The following is a 13527-nucleotide window of genomic DNA, read 5'->3' as shown; positions in this document are numbered from 1 at the left end:
ATAAAGCAGAAACTAACACACTATTGTAAAGCAATTATACTCCAATAAAGATGTTAAAAAAAAATGTATGTGATCTAAACCAGTTTGGTTTCCTTATCAATGCCAAACATTCCTCTCTTAGAGTTTCATTCAATTTGTCATCATTGTTGAATCTTCTTTTAAATCCACTTTTTGCTTTCTCCCTGCCTAGGTTGATATGGTGTTTGGTCCTCCTCTTTGTACTTCATGTTCATGCTCTATGAAACATACACTTTATTTTTACCTTCTCCATTCTCCAGTTAGAGGGGCGGCCTATCCAATCCACTTTCATACAGAAGTTTGTCTCTGAAGAGGCAAATCCAGGCAGAAACTGTTTTGAAAGAAGGGACAGTGGGAAAAGTAGTAATATAAAAACCTCTCTTCTCCCTCTTCACTCTTTTTGTTTGAGCAACTTCACTTTCTAAACAGCTTTTGGGGCTTTCTGGAATTTTGCATGTAGCTTCCTCTCCACCCCCAAAATCTACACACATATGTCTCCTCCAAATTGGCACTTGACATCTACCTCTACAAGGATCAAATGAACAGCTGCAGCTGCTGATGTTCAACAACCCCTGAAAGGAGTTCAGGGTGGAAATCAGGAATAAGGCACTCTGTGCTCTAGGAAAAATTGGCAGAACAGGTCTTCAGATAGTTAGATTGTTCAGGAGAAGATTTTATGAGCCAAATTCCTGCATCTCCTGGTATCTAGAAAAGCACTAAAATCCTTCATGGTGACGCCTGCTCCTCGTGACTAGCAGCAACTTTCTGCAAAAAATATGTGCTTGATTGCCTGTACTCTCCCTTCACCAAAATTACATATATCCTGACCTTTCCCCACTACCTCTTTGGAGCTGTTTCTCAGAACTATCGGAAATGCTGTCTCTCGGGCTAGTCTTCATTTTGCCCCAAACAGAACTTAACTTACAACTCTCATGTTGTACATTATTTTTAGTCGACACATACATCATAACTCCATTTCCCCACACATTTTCTAAGTTCAGCCTTTAATGCAAATATGGTCATCTTATACCTCTGCTCAGAAACCCTTGATGGTGCCCTTTTTCTATAGGATAAATCTAAAATCTTTAGCATTTGAAACAAAGACATCTTTAAATTCCTCACATGTATATTTTTGTGGAAAAGTATTGTTTTAAGATTACTGCAGACTTCACCATCTGCCTACCCAATAAATATTCATGCCATTATCCTTCCTAATAGAACGCATTTGTTGAAGATACATACCTGTTCTCTCTACCTCCATCGTGCCTCAGGGGAAGCTGAATCCTGTGGTGTAATCAATCTTGGGGTAATCCTCAATATCTTGCCAGAGACTGGTGAAGGAGTGGACTACAATTCTACTATCATGACTGGTAGCACTGGACTCAGAAACTTCAGGGAGTTTTCTCATTTCAAAGAGAAACTACAAGAAGAGATAGGATTCTCATTTTCCTCTTGATGTGAATGTGCCCGGGGCTGTGAAAATTAGAATGGATATAGCTATCTTACTACCAGCCTGAGAATGAACTAACACAGGAGAAGCAGGATAGAAAGAGTCCGGGTTTTTAAAATGCTACTGAACTGCTGAAACAACCACCCCTGAAGACTATACAACTCTCGACTGCCTTCATGTTGGAACATATATTTCATTATTGATTAAACCAACTTGAGACAAAATTCTGTTGCTTACAGGCAAAAATACCCTAAAATGAATGTAATGTCAATCAGTGGCATTCATTGCTTCAGGGAGAATGGCAGATTTCTAAATAAATTATGTTTCATGTTTACAAGAGATACTAGTCTTAAAGCAGAAACACCTTTATTAGTATGAAAGCTAGGCTGTTTTAGAGATGAATTTTAACCCAACAATGCCCAGAGACTAGAGGGCTCATAGCCTAGAGTTTACACCATGAAAACTATAGAGTGGGGAACAATGGAAAATTATGCAAAAACTAGATTTTTCCCCACAGAGAAAAGAAATACACATTTGAAAAACTAGGGAGGGGAAGAAATTTGGCAGAAAGGAAGGAGTAAGGATTTTCAAGAAGAGAAGACTTTGTGTTTACATCCCCCAAGAATAGGTGGAGTGACTGCACACTTAGCAAAATGTTCAATCCCATTGTCAATTATTTTTATTTTATGAGTAATAGTGAAGCTAGAAGTAGACACAAAAATGCCATATAGTAGCCTCACAGAGACCTGTGCACCTCAGCAGAGTTCAGCTGAGCAGTCCAATGGTCAGGAGTTAAAAAAAAAAAGCCTGAGGATGCTTGGGTCAAGTGGAAGAGGCTGCAGAGCACATGGTCCTGGAGAATGGAGGCCATGACAGGAACATGGATTTCAGACTCTGATTCCAGTGTATGATTTTCCAGAATGATTTGGACAGAACAATATGAGCTTCAACTTAGCAGAAGCCAGCAGAGGAATGCTGATGGTTAAAGACCACCTTCCCAAACTGGACAATACTTACACTTCCATGATGACTCCCAGTAACATGTGGAATCATCCCTATTAATCTGGAGGTTAGGATGGTCTGTGTCAGTCGCTGTTAGACTGAGGAACAAGTTCTGAGAGCAGGTGAGGGGATTAAGAAGAGATGGGGTCAGGAGGGTGGTGTACAAACACACACACTTTATTTCTCATCAAACTTGTTTTTATATATTGCAGTAGACAATACATGTTTTTGTTAAAATCACCAAACCGAATCATCAGACAGTATTTCCTTAATGTTGAAATTATAGTGCAAAACATTCTGCGAACCAGGATATAAACATGCGTGAGAACAGACTGTGACTACCGAAACATACTGAGTACAAACTATTGTTAGAGAAATCGCAAGCAACCTCACAGGCTAAGACTCATATCTTCTCTAATAACTCTTTCGGGTCCTGTCAAGAATTAAGCAGAACTTCGGCATGCTTTAAGCTGCAAGGACTGTGTCAGCTTGCAGCTGGTTCCCGACAGGTCTGTAAGAAGATGATCTGCAATAGAAAAAAATGTAAGTTCCCAGCATCACTGTTTTTGATACTGTAGCATCTGGAATGAGCAACTATGTTGCTTTTTGATGTAGGTGTTTTGGATCTCGGCTTAAAGTCTCCTCAAGTCATTTGATTGATTGCCATTGGAAGATGATCTTGTGTCTGTCTCTGGGTATGATGATAGCTAAGGAAGCTCAGGAGTTCATTGCTAGCCACTAATCATCATTCAGTCACCTTAGAAGAGGTTCCGTCAATGAGTCTGAATTGACTAGAGCTGAAGCCTTTAATCCTTTTATCTTAACTGACTGGGAGAATAAGCAGTCATTTTTAATAATTAAGTGCAGTTGAGCTATAGGACACGTTTATCAGGATCACCATGATGGTTCCTCATAGAATAGGCTCAGAATTTCGTTAATGAAATATACTCTTAAAAACACAGAGGCTGAATTATTTTCCAGACTAAAAGTTTGTGCACAGGCTGTGTAAGAGATGGGTCTCCCCGAACTAGAGAGCTAAGGTTGTGTAGGAGTTATAGATATGGTTGGCCCCTAGTTGAAGATATTGAGGAAAGAACCCCCAAAGTCTTCATTATGGTGAGGAATATTCTTGAATCAGGAGCAATAGGAAAGAGAAAACAATGTATCCAAAGCAGATGAGAAGAAACAGGACGTTGGTGAGTTAAGAATTTCAAGCTGATTTGGAAAGACATATTCACCCACTGAGATTGAGGAAAAAGACAAAATAACACATGTTGCTAAGATTCTAGCTTACTGACCTACATGAAGGAGAATGTCTTGAACCAAAATAACATTAGAAGAAATGATTTTTAAGGAATGTTGATGAGGATGAATTTAGTCTTGAGTCTATAAAATTGAACATTTCCCTCTAAATCAGTCAGATCCCATCATTAAACAAATGTTACACTCATGTTGAGGATGTTGAGAAATTTAATGAACAGACTACTTAAAAGGGTGTGTGAGTGTTTAGAGGATCCACAGAGAAGAGTGAAGTATTCAGGGAGTGGAGGATGACGGTTGGGAGCAAGATTAATAAAACAAACATGTTCCTTTCTTGGTTGTTTTTTGCCTAGCCTTGAAGTTGGTTGTCACTGCTAAGTACTCAGATGAGGAAGACACACGAGAGGATCAAAAACAGATATGTGTGTGTTCACATGCATATGTATGTGTTCAAGCACACTTGTGCATGTTACTGTGTTCCACATGACCTGGAGCAGAATTAAAAACATTACACCTTCTTCCTGAAACCAAAGAACAAATGTATTCCAGACCATTTCTATATAAGATTTATATATATCCTGCTCAAAGTTCTAATCTTTAATATGTTTACCTAAGTCCTTCCTCAAAAATTGATTTTTGTTTCTTTTGCTCTTGACTTATGTGCAAATTCCAAATTCTGCAGGGAGTATACAAAATATACTTGTGCATATGTAAGTTGTGCATGTATGTGTATGTGTGTGTCTTTCCGGAAATAAGAAGTTTTAAGGTTGTGGTATGTTCCTCAGAACAAACTTCTATACATTAACTGATTAACTTGTATATCTCCTCAAGATGAACTTATTCCTTGTTATATTTCCTGTGAGTCCTAGTGCCTAGAACACAGTAGTATATGTTGACTTAATGAATTAATTAGCTAGATATTTATGAAGAAGCTTGCCGCATGAGGGCTTATGTGTACCTATCTGCATATGCGAACAAAATGGTAATTTTTGATTAATCTACTTAGTATTTTGTCACCTACATTACCTATGTAAGTAAAGTTTAATTTTACACATTCCTGTCAAACTAACTCAATGTTTGTAAAAAATCATTCGTTCATTCTGCACGCATTTGTCTGAATTTGGTAAAGATTTGTCTCTAACTCCTAAGCATCAGTATAACCATCCATACTGCCAATGTGAATGTTGCAGTTTTTGTTCCTTTAAACACTCTGTAATACAATCTGAATTGATCCTTTAAAAATCACCGACTTGGTTATATTTCCACTCCAAAGTGCATACTTCCATTTCATCCAATGATCTATTTTTGTCATCTTTTAAAGTAAATATCCTTGTTATGTGTCTTATAATGATAGCCAGAAACAGGGATGTGTAAACAGCAATAGTTGTGATTTCAAGTGAAACAAATGCGTGAGAGCAGTCACACATAGTGAACACACAGGCACTGTATAAACTACTCCAGTAATTCTTCCTGCAGGACTAACAGAGAGATGAGGCAGCAAAGCTCAGCAAACAGATTCAAGAACACTTTAGGGTTACCTCTTATTGACCAGTTCTTTCACATTCTGTAACTGAACTAACCTAAAGAACAGCCATTATGGACTGTGATTGGAGTTTTTCTTTAAAGATATAAATAAATTGATTGCTACCTTACTGGAATTGAAAGTTGTTTTCTCCTTATCATAGAGTGAATGTGTATACATAGCAGTCAGACTTGGCTGAAGGAAGCATTTTAAGGTTCAAGTACAGGTGACATTTGTAGATGGCCTGACAGACCTTTTTCACATGTGGTAGTGGATCTTGTTCATAACGTGGATTACAAATGAGAACTAAGGTAGTGTTTACAACAAAGAATTCAGGACACACGAAGTTATATTAGCCAGAGTTGCTGAAGATCAAGGCCAGCAGGAACTTAACATATGGGCAGAGAAATACCTAAGAGAAAGAAAACGTCCACAACCTTAGAATTATACCGTGCAAACTCTAAACACAAGGGTAAGGAGAGGGTTATACCTGTGGTCATGATGAAGCAATAGGTCACATTTCTAGAAAATATGTATAAGAAAATCTATTTTCTTCCCAAACCTGAAGAACTTATGTAATTTTGATTATAATTTGTAATCAAATTATATGTCCAATTATATACGATTATGTACATCCAATATATCCAATTATAAGTATATTGTATATACAATCCAGTTATATATATATGATTAGTGTGATTACCTTAATTTTTGACTTTGAGACTATAATAAAAATAATTTGAATTAATTGAGTATAAGTTGTGATACAGACATTTTACAAATATTTTCTCTAGGACTTAAAACACTCTTGAAATATCACTCTTATTTTCCCTATATTATCAATGACAATCTAGATCTGAAATCCAGATCCAAAAACTTGCTCAACAACAACAAAAAAGCAATAGACAGAACAATAATTCAAACTTGGAAAAAGAAATTATATTTCCTAAAGTTGAAGACATCATACTATGTTTATTTTCCCATTATCAGACATACTCAGGTATAATTTTGCCCAAATTATGTTACACTGTTTATCTTTTAAGATCTTGTTGCCATCTGGATCATTTACATAACAGAAAAAAATAAGACAGTTGCACAAGAAAATTACAATAGCTCTGAATTAATTTACAGATTCAGTGCTATGCTTTGGATAACTATGTGAAATAAGTTTGATGTCACCAATCAGCAAAGGGAAAATAGAACACAAAAATGTAATTTTCACGTGAAATTCTTATCTTAAAATAATCACTGAATGCTTTTCCCTCTCTTATGAAAATATATTTAACTCTAAAAAGAAGTAAACCATATCAAGAATGCCACAGTGTCTTCTGAGATATAAGTAAATTTTGTGGTACAGATATGCTATTGAATTCTTATTTAAATCAAGTATATATATATTTATATATATTTATTTATATTATATATATAGCATGTATAATTATGTATTACTTTATTTATATAAAACATTTATTATATAATATTTATTATATATTATATAATAGTTATTACATATAAATAATATATTATATATTGATAATATAATATTCCATTATATATTAAGAATATATTCATTATATGTCATATATAATATACATTATTATATATATTAATAATAACACTCAAGTTCTAAGACTCATAGCTACTGCAATCTGGCTTTTTAAATTTTTTGGTGCCATTTTATCACCATCATTATAATCTATGCAAAGTATATGACATTAAGACAGAATCAGTAGGAATGAAATTGGATCATCTGTAGAAACGTGGATGGACCTAGAGACTCTCATACAGAGTGAAGTAAGTCAGAAAGAGAAAAACAAATATCGTATATTAACGTATATATGTGGAATCTAGAAAAATGGTACAGATGAATCAGTTTGCAAGGCAGAAATAGAGACACAGATGTAGAGAAGAAACATATGGACACCAAGGGGGGAAAGCCAGGGGTGGGGGGCAGTGGTGGTGTGATGAATTGGGAGATTTGAGTTGACATGTATACACTAATATGTACAAAATAGATAACTAATAAGAACCTGCTGTATAAAAAGTTAAAATTAAATTAAAAAAAAAAAGACAGAATCAGTAACACCAAGATGTAGAACAGAATTAATCTGCCAATGTCACATACTAAACACATGCATTGATACTAATCACATAGCTGAGGCTCAATTGTTAAAATTTCTTAAAGCAGTTTTAAAAATATATATATTTATATTTTTACATATACATGTATCTATTCTTTTTCAATTTTTTTCCCATTTAGGTTATTACAGAATATTGAGCAGAGTTACCTGTGCTTTACAGTAGGTCCCTGTTTGTTATCTATCTTAAATATAGTAGTGTGTACATGTCAATAAGATAGAATTTAGTGGGCAGACTAAAGGCAGAGTGATCAGCAGAGACATTCCAAGATACTCTGAAATGCAATTTAAAACAATGCAGTACATCCTCAGCATGCCAGGAAAACCGCAGGTAAAATGTACCTGGTTGTTGTCAGATTAAGGTGACTTGTTTAGCAAAAGCTCTAAACATAGTTCATATTTTGCAGTCTCCAGTTATGGAACAGAGAGTGCTGGGAACCCATAAGTCTTTCAGGCTATAGATGCTCACATAGGTGGCATCAATGCCAATGGAGTGTTGTTATTTCATTCTCACTGTAGCCACTGGAGAAAAGAAGGAGAATGTGTAGGGAGAGTTTAGCGTCTTAGACTCTCAGAACAGGAGGAAATGTCAGAGTCAATGACTGAAGTTGTTCCCATCCTGACTGATAATTCTAACAACCTAGGATGCGTTTTAAATGTATTGATTTATACCATTCAACCTTCCCCATTCTAAATCAGTAGTTCTGAGAATGAAACTCAGGAATCTATACTTTTTTAAAGGCCTAATTTAAAGACATACTTTTTTAAAGTTTTTCCCACAAAAAAATTGTAATGAAGATATGAGTTCCAGAACCACTGATTTATTCTAGCCCTATTTTTTCCCTAAACTCACCTCTTTAGACACGTGCTATGTATATATCCCAGATGAATAGAGGTCTGATTTTGCCCTGAGAGAACACTAACGGGGGAAAGACTGAGGGAAAGGGAAGAATTGCATTACGTATCTACCAACAAAGGTAATAGTGAACCTGTGTTCCTTTGCTATCATTGACAACCCGTATTTTTTTTTTCTTTTTCTTTACCATTTATATAAAGTGTTTATTGTCAATGTTTTGTTTTCCCATTTCCAGAATCTCCCTTGTATTTCGAGCATCCTTTTTCTTATATTGAGCAATTTGATCCCTGATTCTAGGAAACTGCACACACACACACACACACACACACACACACACTCAAAACACAGATGTACTCTCCAATGAACCCCACTTATCAGGACTTAATATTTTTGTAAATCCATGGGGAAATATAAGTAACAGAATGTCCAAACTACACATTAAGCTCTTACAAAGAAATGGAAGAGAACCTAATGTGGCTGATGTGAAACTGGTTTGGGGATGATGTGTACTTGATAATGTATATTTCTGATTTGGATTATTCTTCCTTCATGATCATGCTTAATAAAACAAAACTTGGCCTCTGGTCCTACCTAGGGAAGCAGGTAGTCTAGGCACATACAAGTTAAACAGCTTAACAGGATTGCTAGAGGAGACACTACCCATCTAAGGATTTTAAGAGGATTAGACATTCTCCTCCCAGATGTTGACAAGCTTAAACTCAGTGCTTTATATACCCCTTCAGAATGATAAATTCCTTCAGCTTTTTTCTTATTCCTCGTTATCTCATGGTTTTCTAATATCCTAAATACCATATTATGAATCATTTTTGCTGCATCTGATTGATATAATATGGTAATTGTACCTTTTACTATGTCTTAAATCAATAACTCCACCACAGTCACTAACCAACCCCATAAAACAAAACAAAACAAAACAAAAAAACAACAAACAAAAAATATAAATTCTCTTCTATTGTTGAGAAATTCCTGTTTGGTTCCATAAAAAAAAAAAAAAATTGCTAGTTAACAATTGCACCAAATCAGTCCACAAAATTGTATGATGAAATGGTAACTATCTGTTTATACAGACTGAATCTGGATCTTAGCTACTATTTTACCTCAATAATGCAGGAATAATAATAAAATCCAATTATTAGGGCTGTAGAAAGGAATAAATAAATTAATTCACGTACGACAATCAAAAAATTGTGGTTTATATAGTATTATAGTTGACATGACTTGTGTTGAAGATAATTATTTCATATTATGAGACAATCCCTTTATGTTTCAATCATCTTCTCTTTAAAACTAATTCATCCATTTATTAATTTATATTGATTAAATACATTTTTGAATGTGTCCTGTATTTCAGACAATGTTCTAGGCACCAGGGATTTTAGAGTGACTAAGGTAAAGGTCCCTGCCATCATGGAGATTACGTACTAATTGAGGAGAAAACCACACATTCATAAGCAACTGAACATACGAATGTTCTCAGGAGTAATACACCTTAGTGAGAAAATATAGCAGGGATAGGGACAGAATAAATTGGGGTTGAATGTTAGGTAGGATGATCTGGGAAGTCCTATTTAATGATCTGACCTTTTAGCAGAGATCTGAATATATTGAGAGGATAATGCACATGACTGGTAAGAGAGAATTTCAGTGAAAACAGCAAAATTGAAGGCTCAGTACATTCTTGATGTATATGAAGGAATGAAAGTGGTCAAGTAAGGGGAAATAAGCTATGGATAAAGAGGTATGACACGATATTGGAGAGTCATTTGGGACCCAAATCATGTAGGACTTTGATGAAAATGGTGAGAAACTTAGAGCTGGAAATGAGAAAATTAGGTCTTTAGAAGAAATGCTTCTCTTTCTTCTAGAGATACAAATTTGAGGCTATATCTGCTTTGAAACTCTTATATACAGAATAGTTACTAATTAAAGAGTCAAAACTTCTCAAATCACTGCATAAAAAAGAATAAAATGCGTTTGGTAATGTAGTGTACATTTAGAATTGATGAACTAAATCTTGTTTAAGAATATAACATGAGCAGCAGTTTATAATTGCATGGTTTTAAGGTTAAGAGAGATTAATAGTTTATAAACGCTTTACTCTTTTAATAAAATGGTAAATATTTTGTTCAACCCACAGTTACCAGTGTATTCTTTATCCATCACTGAGTAATGTAAATTATACATTATGTTGTTGTTTGAAGGAAAATAAGTTAAAAAGGAGAGGTACAGGTAATATCACAACTATATCCTCAGTTCACAGACCCAAGAATATAGCATATCTCAGGCAACTCATATCATACAGAGTGTTTTTTCTCACCCAGAAACCTTAGTTCTCAAATGTTCAGCTTAAAATCCTGTAGCAGTATATACGATGTGAGAACTGGATTGTGTGCAAGTCAAACCATGCATTTCCTTAACTTCACGGAGTGCAAGCATTAAGTATAACTTTGCTTTCTGCTGGGACAGTCAGAGAAACTGAATTTATCTTACTTGCAGATTTTTTTTTGGTCCAAAAGGAAATGATTCCTTTAATAAAAATATTCTTTATTATTATATATTATATATATTATTAGTATATAAAATTATATATGTGATAGTCATTGATATACATTTTATCTATGTATGTACCTATATAAATAAATTAAGGAGCATTTCAAACACACACACACACACACACACACACACACACACAGTATGTGTATTTATAATAAACATCCCACCCACATTCCCCTTTTTCATGACTACCAACAGCAATATCTAGATCTCTTTACCAAAGGGCTTTCTCTTACAACTAGAACCCTCATTCTTACAATATCATCCTACCAGTGATGGATGGATGATAGTGAATACACATCCCACCTTCCTCACTTCTCTGTTGATGACTGTAAGTCCCCTTATTCCCAGAGTTCCCAGCAAAAGTAAGCTATTCCACAGTTGTAACTTGTATTATAGTCTAACCTTTACTGACTCCTGTCTATTATTGTTCAAATTCCCCATTCCTCTACCAATGTTTCCTGGGTTCTCTGACTGGGTTAAGTATGTATGTTTGATTCCTTGTTTTAAGGGGAAACCAGTCTAAAAATAACATATAATATAAAATGCATGAAAGATTTAAAAATTGGTGTAAACACTCTGTGACAGATACTGCACTCACCAGATATGCATGTATTACCTGGTATTTTACATTCCCCCTTGCAGGTGGATTGAAGTCATGAAAATACTTCAGGTCAAAGGAATGAGATTGGAGGTGATGTATTTCTGATTCAGGCCAAGGCAGATAAAAGCTAATCATCTTCTTCCATCTTTCTTTTCTTCTACCACCTCACACTGGAAGCCAAATGTCCCCCATTGCATTAAGGGGAGTCACTGCTTATTTGAATTTTTCATTATTAGGAATTAAGTTATTTTCCATGGTAAGCCACAGAGAAATTAAAATTCATTTGCACATTACAGTAACCTAATATTACAATAACTAAAATAAAACTTGGTAACACTAAGTTGAGATCTGATGAAAAATATCTCAAATATAGGTCATTATCTTAGTTTGTGATAGAAAGCAAGAAAAATGATACATGAGTCATCACATGGACTAATGCATATTGTAAACTGTACTTATTTTTTTATTGCTTCCAATCAATTATTCACCCCAGCTTTTAGCTGTGTTATGGCAGGCAAGTCAGTTGATGTCTCTAAGTCTCAGTTTCTACAGCTACAGAATGGGTTTATATTGTACTGGTTTCATAGGCTGTTTTAATAATGCAATAAAACAATACATGTAAAATCCTTAGCATAATTTTGAACACAGAATTTTCAATAAATATTCATCATCATTATTATATTAATTTTTCTTTGTCTCTGTGTATACATGTAATAGATGTGTGATCTCATGTGTATAATTATATTCATTCTTTGTGTTGTTTGTATACTAGTCATATTAAATTTCTCATGTCAACTAATCCAAAATATGGAATTTCCCCCAATATAGAAATTTTATCCCATCCAAAATTTTCCCCAAATGCAGAAGAAATCCTGCCTTTGTTCATTATTATTAAAATTGTCCCTGTTCAAAAATTTATCTAGTTAAAACCTGAAGCTATTAAAGTAGAAATACAAAGTTCTCCAATGCAGAGTGACTAAAAGAAATAGCCTTGTCTCTGTAGGAAAAAAATAGTTTTCTATTACTAAATAGAATTACTGTGTGTAAACTTGTTACTCCAAATCTTGTAATAGAGGTTATGGTCATTGTCAAACCAAGTAAAATATTCCTAGTGTTCCTACTGTGTGCTATTATGGAAACAACATGGCATTTATTCAAATATGATTTGCCTATCAATCAAATAAAGCAAATATTTCTTTATTGTGCAAAGAATGACTTATACAGGAATATTTTCTTTAAGAAAGGTAAAGAAGCTGTTTATGCAAGACAAGTAGGATTTTGCCTCCATATAATTTCATTGGACTAAATAATATGTTTCATTTGTTTTTCAAGGTTTAAAACAACAAAATATTAGTTTGCAGAACTGAAAAAAGTCTCAGAGAGCAATAGGAGATGATGAAAATTATCATTCCATGTGCACTAAAGAAATTTGCCCTGATATGGCCTTTTCTTACTGATACCCATTCATATCCTAAAAGTACTCTTAAAATTGGCTTGTGGATGAACATAAAGATTATTGGTAAAACTTATGAAAATGGAAAATATTCTTTTAATATTGCATATCACATGTAAATTTTACTACATTATCAGAAATACATTCCTTTGAGGATTATTTAGTAAAAGCAATCAAAAGTGTAATTGCAACAATTGTGTTCTACCCTACAATGTAAGTTTGTGACATTATTTACTATATTTTGCTAATAAGTGAACTATACCAGGGAGACTAAGCAACCCTTTCGGAAGTTGTGCTCTTTTAAGCCACTTGGATATTATTTAGGAAATTAGCACTCATTATACTGAATGATACATTTGAGGCTTAGAAAGGTCAACATAGCTTTCGAAAATTCTAACTTGTGAGGTTATGGATCTGAAGTGTCCATGTTACTTCAGCTACATATTATTAGATTTTTGCAGATAAGAATCTTATTTAGTAATAAGAAAATGAATTTCTGCTTGGATTCAGCTACCTCAATGTCTGGAAAGAGAATGGGATATATATTTATATAGATAAATAAAATAAAATCAATATAATGATATTTTTTGCAAAGATGAATATTTCTACATACATTAGAAGTAAATTGATGAACTCATTACTGTTTGGGT

This window comes from Delphinapterus leucas, chromosome 4 (genome assembly GCF_059928025.1).
Source record: "Delphinapterus leucas isolate spDelLeu-1000000601 "Yukka" chromosome 4, BTC_Dleu_Yukka2, whole genome shotgun sequence".
Taxonomy (NCBI): domain Eukaryota; kingdom Metazoa; phylum Chordata; class Mammalia; order Artiodactyla; family Monodontidae; genus Delphinapterus; species Delphinapterus leucas.
Note: the sequence above shows the minus strand (reverse complement) of the source record.